This window comes from Lipotes vexillifer, unplaced genomic scaffold (genome assembly GCF_000442215.2).
Source record: "Lipotes vexillifer unplaced genomic scaffold, Lipotes_vexillifer_v1.1 scaffold767, whole genome shotgun sequence".
In the NCBI taxonomy this organism is placed as follows: domain Eukaryota; kingdom Metazoa; phylum Chordata; class Mammalia; order Artiodactyla; family Lipotidae; genus Lipotes; species Lipotes vexillifer.
This window is the reverse complement of record NW_006792169.1, coordinates 160,895-172,739: the sequence shown is the minus strand read 5'-3', so window position 1 is coordinate 172,739 and position 11,845 is coordinate 160,895. Positions and strand designations below refer to the sequence as shown.

Here is an 11,845-nt window from a genome sequence, read left to right as displayed (position 1 = left end):
CACTGAGCCTGCGCGTCTGGAGCCTGTGCTCTGCAACGGAGAGGCCACAACAGTGAGAGGCCCGCGTACCGAAAAAAAAAAAAAAAAAAAAAAGCTATTATAAAAAACATAAAATATTCATCATTTTATATGGATGACAAGTTAAATAATATGTTGGATTTATTGGGCTAAATAAAATATATTATTACAATTCATTTCACCTGTTTCTTTTTACTTTTTTCAATATGGCTACTAGAAATATGTGGCTCGCTTTAAATTTCCATTAGATGATGTGCTCTAAACTCACCCCTTAATCCCAAACTTTGTATGGCTGAGTCATTGGCACAAGCCGGTTACCTGACAAGAAAAGCAACTCCAAGAACAGCAGTCTGCCTCGCAGGAAGCCTCTTTTCCACTTACACTCCTTCTCTCTTCAGATTCCTCAGGCTCTCACACCACTGTGCCCTCCCCTTGACCTTGAAATACTCACTGTCAGTGTTCTGATTTAGAAAGAGCCTTTACCTGACCCTGCTTTCCTTCTTGCTGCTGTGCTTTCTTTCCCTCCTTTCACTGTCAAAGCACCTGAAAGGGTCCACACTCCATTTTCCTCACTCTCTCCAACTTCCCTAATTCACTGCAATCTGACTTCCATCCCCCCCACTGAAACTGCTCCTCAAAGGTTCCATATCCTCACCTCTTCCCCCTGACCCCTCTGTTCTCTCTAGAACAGCTGATGGGCCCCTAACCACACAGTGGGCCTCGCCTACCCATGTGCTTCACCTGGACTGATGACCAACCAGGCACTTGGAAGACAGGGACAAAACCTATGTAACGAGCTCTGTCGACCTGTCTGTTGGACTCTGTCGACCTTTGCCCCAATTCTATGCTGAATTCTCTGCTGCAGCCCCTTCATGAATGTGCATGAACCCTTAGCTTAAAACTTCCCCAGTTTTGCTGTTAGGGGAGACACTGCTTTGGGAAAGATCCCCGGTGTTCTCTTTACTTGCTGCAAATATTCATCCTTCCTTCTCCCCGATCCTTGGTTTGGATGTATCTTTTGGCTCAATACCCACCAAGAGGCAAACCCAGTTTTCAGGTAACAGACCCCTCCCCTTGCCTCTCCTGTCCAGAATCACACTGAGTCTCAAGCATCATCTGAACAGTGAACATGAAGACACAGTCAAAGGAATAAGAAGCAAACTCTTGGGCAAAGGTGAAAATCTTGTCATTGGCTACTAGGAGGAAGTGAAACTGGAATTGGTTCAGAAACGGAAAACAAGCTAACCAACTGGGGGTGGGAGGGCAGGATAGGTTTCCTGCAGGCAGAAGAACATGAGATTCGGAGGCATGAGAAGCCCAGGGCCTCCAGCAACTGAGCTATGGGGGAGCAGTTCAGGCATGTAGGGCAGAAAGTGGCAGGTGAAGAGATCAGAGGTGGAGGACTAAATTTTATTTATTTATTTATTTATTTTTAACATCTTTATTGGAGTATAATTGCTTTACATTGTTGTGTTAGTTGCTGCTGTATAACAAAGTGCATCAGCTATATGTATGCATATATCCCCATATCTCCTCCCTCTTGCGTCTCCCTCCCACCCTCCCTATCCCACCCCTCTAGGTGGACCCAAAGCACTGAGCTGATCTCCCTGTGCTATGCAGCTGCTTCCCACTAGCTATCTATTTTACATTTGGCAGTGTATATATGCCAATGCCAATTTTTTATTTACCTTTTTTAGCTACCAATTCTAGACAGTTTCTAAAGCCCACTGTCTGGAATCCCTCATATCCACCCTATGGCACTGTCCCTTCATCCTGTCACTTCTCCATCCCCCTACCCTAGCCTGGTCCACGGCAACAGCCTCATAGCTGACTCCAATCAACCCCCTTTGGAAACATTCTGTACATCAAGGTAAGTTTAATCAACATGATGTCCTCATTTTCATGTCACTTGGCTGTTCAGAAATATGCTCTGCAGCCCTGTTTACCTCTGCACAAAGTTATCAGATTTCAAAGTTTCCGATCTCATCCTTACCTGATGCTGGTGCCAGGCATTCTCTCCTCTCCACCACCACCCGCCCCCCGAAAGCAACTCAGACATCCCACCTTCTAGAATGTGCCCTCCTCTCCCCAATCCCCATCAAAAGTGGAATGAACTCTGACACTTCAACAGTGGTGGCTGCCACCCTCCAGGAGAAAAAGAGAAAAGGCAGCCCTCCACAGGGACCTCTGCCACCTGGCTCTGCCCCACGTACTCAGAATACTTCACCCTCCACCTACCACTACCTCCTGCACACTGGACACTGCTCTCTTCCCATCCCCCATCACATAATGTTCATTTACATGTTTTTACCTTTTGCGGGGGTAGGGGTTCCTTCACAAAAGCCTTATCCTTTCCATCTGCTTATCTAGATCCTACCTATGCTTCAAAACACAGCTTAAGCCATTTCTTGTAGGAAGTCTTCCTGGTACTTTACTCCTCACTGATGTCATTCTCAAAACCTCCATTCAATACAACTTGCTATTTTTCTACCTATTACCATAAAGCATTCATTATTGCTCCATGGGTGCTGTGTCATTTGTGTAGAACTAAACTGCAAACTCCTTGAGGGCAGGAATCATGCATTATCGCTGTCAATTGCCCATAGCTGGCAACAAGCAGGGATTCGAAGACTAGATTTACTAAATTACACAGATTAATTATGCTACTTTATAAAAGATGAATGCTTTCCTTCCTTTGTATGCTAAGACTAAGAGCACAAGAGGTTAAATGGCAGTGATCTTTAATAATCTCCATCTATCCTTCATGGAACTATCCCTGAAAATTAACTATCTTACAATGTTACAAATATATTAACTAAGCAGTTGATCAGTTCAAAATATGTTAAGGGGCTTTCAAAGACTAGTATTTCTTTATTTTTATAAACTGACACCATGATAAATGGCCAATGAAAATGAATACATTACTAACATAAAGCAAATGTTGTTTTTTAAAAACTCTCCAAATCTAAAAAACTGGAAAATAAACATATACTTTGAAAATGACAGTACTGTAGTCAACTTAAGAATCCAGGGCCTACCCACATTCATTTAAGAACAGTCTGTACCGCACCTGAAGAACATCAGTGGAACTGTTTATAAAGGTTTAAATATAAAATCGTGCACAAGAAATTCAGGACGAAAGATCACAACTCGACAGTTCTCCATCATGCCAGGAGGCGCTCCTGCATAGACCCAGGGCAGCCAAAGGAAGCAAAAACTGGATAAATCAAACAAAAGAAGTCCTTAGTCTAGCTTTTGCATATCTAACGTTAAAACACACACACAAGATTTTAAATCATTTTTCACCATTACTATTTAATAAGCCAGTTCCTGGAACTTTTGGTTCTGTACCCATTTTCAATATGAAAATGTTTCCTATATTTTAACTCTGCACATTACTGGACATTCAAGCTTACAAAACACTTCCTTCAATTACCAAAACACACTCTCCCGTGGGCTATCCTTTGTACTGAGTTTCTGTTTCAAGTTTCTCTCCAGGGTTTAATAACGATACTAGAAAACTCTTTTTGGTTTCCTAAATCAACCCCCAATGAACCGGGTGCATGGCTTCCAACTCTGACCTCCAAATCCCAGGAACATTCCAAAAGGTACTAGCATGATGCCCCTCCACCAGGACCACTTGGGCAGCACCAAGTCCAGAGCCCTTCAGATCCAACTGGTTAAGGGGGAATCCTGGTCACTGGAGCTGCTGGCACTTTGGTCCCATCAAGAATAACTCTGCACACCACACCTCTCACCGCACCAGAATCACAGCAGGCTTCATTACAATCTCTGGACAGAAGGCTTACGACATGCAATCTCCCTGGCAGGCTAAACAGCTTCCTCCTGTGCAGTGTCGACTCCAAGAGACTTCGGACCCCTGGGCAGGTGGCAATGAGCAGGAGAGCAGGGATGCCCAGGCCAGAGGTAGAGAAGACACAAGAAAAGGTAAAACGTGTGCTTCTCATGTGCTGCCGCGATAAAGAAATCTATCATTCTCCTCCTGTTTTTTAGATTCAGGATAGTAACAGCAACTATTTTTTAGTGTATGTCCAACACCATAGTATGTGATTTTCATTTGTTATCTCAGTTACATTTTTATCTTCACAACTCTCAGTGCCAGCATTCCCCCAGCCTTACAAACGAAGAGACTGAGTCATTAGGACACCTGTCCAGGTGAGAACCCAGGTCTGGCTTACCTTCAAGCCCAGACAATTTCCGCCCTGCTGCACTCCCCCTAGACTGCATATGCCTCAAGCAAACGATGGCAAAATATTAAAAGAAGACTTCTTTAGAAGTGCATATTTGCATGGGCAATCCATAAGACTCATTTACTTTTTCCCCATAAAAATGAAGTCATGAGATGGCGCTCACCAGCTTTTTACCTGCACCTACTCAGCTACCTCAGGACCAGCTTGAGGCTGAAGAAAAGGCAAGATCGCAGAGATCACGACAGACCTCACTGGTCTCCTCCTGAAGAGAACCTCCCCCATACGGGTACCGGAAAGGCTGGATACCTTGGTTATCAGAGGATTTGGGAGATGGAGGTGCTTTTCCAGAGATCCACGTGGCCCAGTATCCCCTGGATACGGGACGAAAGAGAAAAATGTCAAATGCACTGGCCATTCAGGTGGATGCTGAAGGAAAACTTAAGTATGATGCAATTGCTCGACAGGGACAGTCAAAAGACAAGGTCATTTATAGCAAGTACACTGACCTGGTTCCCAAAGAAGTCATGAATGCAGATGACCCAGACCTGCAAAGACCTGATGAAGAAGCCATTAAAGAGATAACAGAAAACACAAGGGTAGCCTTAGAAAAATCCGTATCGCAGAAGGTTGCTGCAGCTGTGCCAGTCCAAGCAGCAGCTGATAAACTGGCTCCTCCTCAGTATATCCGATACACACCATCTCAACAAGGAGCGGTGTTCAACTCTGGAGCTAAACAGAGAGTTATTCGAATGGTGGAAATGCAGAAAGATCCGATGGAGCCTCCAAGGTTCAAGATTAATAAGAAGATTCCCCAGGGACCACCTTCTCCTCCTGCACCTGTCACGCATTCTCCTAGCCGAAAGATGACCGTGAAGGAACAACAAGAGTGGAAGATTCCTCCCTGTATTTCAAACTGGGAAAATGCAAAGGGTTATACAATTCCATTAGATAAACGTTTGGCAGCTGATGGAAGAGGACTGCAGACAGTTCACATCAATGAAAATTTTGTAAAACTGGCCGAAGCCCTCTACATTGCTGATCGGAAGGCTCGTGGAGCTGTGGAAATGTGTGCTCAAGTAGAGAGAAAGATGGCTCAAAAAGAAAAGGAGAAAGATGAAGAGAAACTTAGAGAAATGGCCCAGAAAGCCAGGGAGAGAAGAGCTGGGCTCAAAACCCATGTGGAAAAAGAGGATGGGGAGGCACGTGAGAGGGATGAAATCTGGCATGACAGGCGAAAAGAGAGACAGCATGACCGGAATCTTTCCAGGGCAGCTCCAGATAAGAGGTCGAAACTGCAGAGAAATGAAAATCGAGATATCAGTGAAGTCATTGCTCTGGGTGTGCCCAATCCTCAGACTTCCAATGAAGTTCAGTATGACCAAAGGCTCTTCAACCAATCCAAGGGTATGGACAGTGGTTTTGCAGGTGCAGAAGATGAAATTTACAATGTTTATGATCAAGCCTGGAGGGTAAAGATATGGTCCAGAATATTTACAGGCCCAGTAAAAATCTGGACAAGGACATGTATGGTGATGACCTAGAAGCCAGAATAAAGGCTAACAGATTTGTTCCCGATAAGGAGTCTTCTGGTTCAGACCGTAGACAAAGAGGCCGAGAAGGACCAGTTCACTCTGAGGAGGATCCTTTTGGTTTGGAAAAATTTTTGGAAGAAGCCAAACAGCGCGTGGCTCTAAAAGACCCTCAGATAGCAGCCGCCCCAAGGAACATGAGCACGAAGGCAAGAAGAGGAGAAAGGAGTAGATACTTTCTTCAGAGTGAATGAACTATTATTCATAACCCTAATAATGCAAGTCATATGCGGGAACACTTTGTAAACGACCAGGATAAAAACTAAATCTGGGTGTCAGAGCCCAGCACTACTTTTTATTATAGGAGAAAGGGAGGGGGGTATGGAAAAATTCTACTTTGAATTATTTAGTTTTTTTAAAGAGTGGGTTGTGTTTGTGCTTCTCCCACCTTTTGGCATTTACAGAACATACTGTGCCACACATGAAATTAAGGCCACTTCCTTTCGAGTGACATCAGTACTTTGGGGTTAATATTTTGTCTAAGAATGACTGCTTACGAATAAAGTTACCCCAACCACAGTGCGTAGAAAGAAGGATGTTCACACACTAGAACTGTCCTGCCAAATGACGTTTGCCCCTGCTGTGCTCTGTTGTAATTTGGAGTGGGGAAAGTAAGCTCTTGCTTGGTGCAGCTATCTGTTTCCAATAAAAACATTTAGACAAAAAAAAAAAAAAATGAAGTCATACACAGATGTAGAGAACAAACATATGGACACCAAGGGGGGAAAGCGGCGGGGGGATGGGGGGGGGAGATGAATTGGGCGATTGGGATTGACATGTACACACTGATGTGTATTAAAAAAATAATAAATGAAGTCATAATATTCAAGCTCTCTGGAGTTCTAAGTAAACTTTTTTCATGGCACTGTGTTTTGCATTTGGTAAAACTTTATCATTAATTGGTTTTGACAGAGTGTGTCTACCGGACATGAGAAAATCCTAAACAGTTCATGAATAAAATAAACACAGGTCAAACTCTAATTCAACTTCATGAACCCCAAATCCCTTTGCCATACTGGAATTTCTATGAAATGTTTACTTGAAAGGCATTATTTTTGTTGTTTTTGTTTTGCTTTGGTGGTAAAGTGAAGGAACAGGAGAGGGGTTCACAGTATCCAGTGTACTCAAATCAGGAATCCCACACAAGCCTAACTTAGGGAACTCTCTATAGAAATCCAACATAAAGATTTAAATTCTTAGAAACAAATGCCAACACTAACTACTACAGAACCAACCACGTGTTAAGGGCTTTACACCTATTATTTCACTTGATTAAAACAATCCCAAATGGATATAAAGCATTTCTAGTACGCCTATTTATGGGAACCAAGGCTCAAAGCATTTAAACAACTGGGGACTGTTAAACACATGGTTAGGAAGTGGCTGGGTGTCATCCAAGGTCCACTCTTCAACAGTGTTGCTACCTCCCTTCTCACAGAAAGTTCTCTCAAGGAGGTCAAGGTTACAAAATAAAAAGAAGCATCTGCCTGACTCACAAAGGCTGGCTCTAATGCTGCATGGGCCAGTATCAGAACAAGTACAACACACTGACACTTGTCAGCACCCAAGGACGCACATCAATTTTCCCCTCTACTTGGACCATTGCACCCATTTAATGCTCCCTGGTTCCCCCATGTGTTAGGCAACAAGGAGACTTGCTGGGAGACCCCGCTCCCAGCTGTCTTTCACACAGGCTTCTAGACTGTGTTTTGGTACCTGGCCTTCAGAGAAGGACTGAGCCAAGGTTGTGAAGGCAGAGAGACGCCTAATTACAGCAGTAGTTTTTTTTGCACTAAACATAATCTGAGGCAGACCCTTGCCAGGTAGTTCACATGCCTCATGCCATTTAATATTGGCAATGACTTTATGGTTACGTATTATCGTTCACCTGTTTTAAAGATAAGAAAACTGAAGTTAACAGTTTGCTCATATTGAAGCTTGTTAACGTAACTGTGTTTATACATTCAGCTCTCCATGGAGCAATACAGGATTAGTTGATTTAACTATAGCTCAGGTGTACATGGTGTTCACAAACGGGAAGAATCTTTCTGAAAGAGAGTTCTGGGATTTCTTGAGGGTCTTGGAAAGAAACTTCTGAAAGTGATGGCAACCTTAGGGCCCAGTACAGCACCTGGTGTACTGTAGCCCTTCAAGAACCATTGGTTGAGGACTTCCCTGGTGGCACAGTGGTCAAGAATCTGCCTGCCAGTGCAGGGGACACAGGTTCGAGCCCTGGTCCGGGAAGACCCCACATGCCGTGGAGCAACTAAGCCCGTGCATCACAACTACTGAGCCTGCGCTCTAGGGTCCGTGAGCCACAACTACTGAGCCCGCCTGCCACAACTACTGAAGCCCGCGCGCCTAGAGCCTGTGTTCCACAACAAGAGAAGCCACTGCAATGAGAAGCCCGTGCACCGCAACCGAGAGTAGCCCCTGCTTGCTGCAACTAGAGAAAGCCCGCGCGCAGCAATGAAGACCCAACGCAGCCAAAAATAAATAAATAAACAAATGTATTAAAAAAAACAAGGAAAAAAAGAACCATTGGTTGGGTAATTCCATGACTGTCCAGTGGTTAGGACTCTGTGCTTTCACTGCTGAGGGCCTGGGTTCAATCCCTAGTCTGGGAACTAAGATCCCCCAAGGCATGTGGCCAAACACAAGGAAAAAAAAAGAACCATTGGCTGAATAAATGAATGTAAGTAAATATTGGGGCTGATGAAATTGTGCCTCACACTCCACATCTCCATGCCTTCACCCAGCCCTCACTCACTGCCACCTCTCAGGGCTCCGGCCTGTGCCTGGTACTTGTGCCAGGCTCTCCCTGCCAGCCCCGCTTGGGGCCCTACACAGCACCCAGTACACGAACTTACCCTAATCACGTGAACTCTGAGCTAAACTTCCAATAAAGCAGACTGTCGGTCTCCACAGCCAGGCATTTAGAATCCTCTAGGTCACAGACAGATGAACTCCACAGAACTTTTCTAAAACTGGGACTCACTGAAGGAACAAACCCTGACTGCGGAAAGAGCTTCTAACACAAAACTCCAGGTTACAGTGACATTCGTTCAAACTGCCGTCATCTGAACCTGGCTAAACCTGAACACTGATGAGTCAGAAGTCAAAAGTTCTACTTCTGCTCAGATAAAAGCACACAAGAATGGGTCTGGGTGGGGACTGGCCCAGCCCCACTGCCAGGCCAGAGCCATATGCTAAAACACTTACAGATTTAGGTTTGGTTGTCTGGCTTCTTCTAAAAAAGACCTGCTTATATCAGGAGAAAGGAGGAAAACAATTCAAAGTTTTACCTGCGAACACTATTAGGAGTCTACAGTGAAGACGAGTGGCTGGAAATTCATCTAAGCACTCAATGATCAATAAATAAATAGCAGTTGTCCAGAATCGGTTGTTTAACCACATAATCAACATTCTTCATTTGTTTTTACATATGAGGTGATAAGCACACTTTAGATGTCATTCTCTAATCTGAAAGCATTGCAAGGGTCTTTTGATAATGCTTTTTTTTTAGTTTTTTTTTGCAGTATAATTTTTTACATCTTTATTAGAGTATAACTGCTTTACAATGGTGTGTTAGTTTCTGCTTTATAACAAAGTGAATCAGCTATAATGCTTTTTAAAAATAATTCATTTAAAAAGACACAAATGAACTTATTTACAAAGCAGAAGTAGATCCACAGACATAGAAAACAAACATGGTTACCAAGAGGGAAAGGGGAGGGGGATAAATTAGGAGTTTGGGATTAAAATATGCACACTACTATAGATAAAATAGATATACTCAATATTTTGTAATATATATATATATATAATATATATATACACCTGAAAAAGAATATATATATTTATATATACCTGAATCACTGTGCTGTAACACCTGAAACTAACACAACATTGTAAATCAACTATACTTCAATAAAATAAATAAATAAAAATCTAAGAACATAAAAAACAATAATTCATTTAAAGCAGTGAATTAAATATGAAACTACTCAAAGGTGAAAAAAAATTTAACACTAGATGAAAGAAAGGTAAAATAGATGGTGAAATATTAACCTCTATTGGCAAAAATTTAATTAGAAGGATTAGAAATAACAACAGCTGCCCCAGTCAGAGAGTTCTTACTATGAGGCTGATACTTAATTTGAGATCCTTGAGAGAAAACTGATGTCAGCACTTTAGGGAACAGAGGGAGGGTGATGACTTGCACAAGTGGCCTCGCTGGGAAGTTACAAGCCAGAATGTGGTACCAAGTCTGTCTGGCTCCAAAGCTTACCAGTGACACTCCTTAGAAGTTCCTCAAACTAGCTGACATCAGGAAAGCTTTTTCTAAGTTCATTTGTTTATGAATCCAAAGACCTAAGAGTGTTTTAAGTGCTCAGTCTTAGGTGCACTTTGGCTGAATCAGAATATAAATCAGTCCTTTAAAGCTTTAAAACAAAGCTGACATATCTCCTTCATGCTAAATATACACTCTACAGGGCATCTTTTTCAAAACAGGGTAAGCCACCTCCTTAGTTTGCAGGCTTAGCTACAAATTAAAATCACCTGAAGAGCTCAACCTACCAACGTACCAACAAGCCTGGGCTCAACCTACCAAAGCCTGAGAATCTCTGGGGATGGAGCCTGAAAGTGCTCTTAAGAACCACTGACTTACCCTATTAAGATGTGCTGGGGCAAGTAACCTCCCTTAATGATCTCCACAAACATCGTGGGGATATTTTTAGTGCAGTTCTTAACTTTTACTGCTCATCAGAATCACCCAAAGACTTTAAAAAAAATTACAGTGCTCAACCCATATTCCAGAACCATTAGACTGTCTGAGGGTAGGACCCAGGCATCTCTAGTTTATAAAGATCTCCAGGTGATTCCAAGGTGCAGCAAGAGCTGAGCACCATAGCGTTAGCAGCTAATTATTTGCACTAGAAGTTCAATCCCTTATTTGGATGGCATCCCAAGGGGTCATCCACCAGCAGCACCATCACATCGACCATTAGCCTTTTTCTCAGACTCCCTGCCTTCTCCCGAGGTTGGTGATGACACCTAAAAGTCTTTCCATTTGTCAGTCACAATTGCCTTTCCACTTATGGGAAATGCTGCCTGACTCTCCCCTCAGTCCTTCAGAATGGTTCCTACTATTGAATGATTCATCTCATACACACATACAACATGGGTCATTCTCTCACCACTTTCAGTTTTATTACCTCCACTTCCTTTTCTCACTCACTGGCATTTTCAACACTGTCACTTTTTTTGACCTCGTGGACCATGTGCGGTTGATGCTGTTCTGGGCATTGGAACCTGGGCAGAAAGCTACAGTGCAGCTGAAACTAACCTGATATCCCAGAACTCTGCCATTCACTGGAGGTGGGCAGAGCTGCTATCCTGTTTGCTCTAGAGGGTAGCTGTAAAAGTTGACATGAGAAGTTGTAAAAGAGAAGAGCTTTGTGCTGCCTTTCCTTGAGAAGCAAAACTCAGAAGGTTATCCTGAAATTCCCAATGCACACTTTTTGATTAATGACAAATCTGCATGGTTGAGAAGAATAAAAACCTTTGCACGTAACAGTTCTAAACTTTTGAATTATGTAAACCTTCTTACATGGGACATAAGTGAAAATAATTCTACAGTGAAGCAAAATGCTTTTTATCCAACAATATTTATATGCAAAAGAAGCAGCATTCACTGTGAAGATATTCTCTCAAGGGGCAAGTAAGGTGTTGATTAAAGCTTCCCTAAAACATATACTATTTTGGACTACTAATGAATGGCTGACAAGATTAATCTACATTTTCACTGTGAAAACCATCCTCCCTCCAGGCACACACAACATCAGTGAAAAAGTTCCTAGCACTAAAAAAAATGCATTTGCTTGATAAAGTACTTCCTGTACTAGGTAAGACTTTGTTCATTATTTCGAAAAATGTTTTCAATGCTATCTCAGATTTTTTCTGCAAAACTGGCAATGGGAAACCCACAGACAATGAATTCAGAGTCTATGATGGAAAAAACAG

The 11,845-nt window shown here is 42.8% G+C and overlaps 1 protein-coding gene and 1 pseudogene across 1 annotated transcript in view; one reads left to right on the top strand and one right to left on the bottom strand.

Moving 5' to 3' along the window:
• The window catches only part of SNX24 (sorting nexin 24), a 106,346-nt gene that overhangs the window by 75,908 nt on the left and 18,593 nt on the right, over positions 1–11,845 (bottom strand). The gene's annotated exons all lie outside the window — the stretch shown is intronic.
• LOC103089651 (SNW domain-containing protein 1 pseudogene) lies at positions 4,382–5,990 on the top strand (annotated as a pseudogene).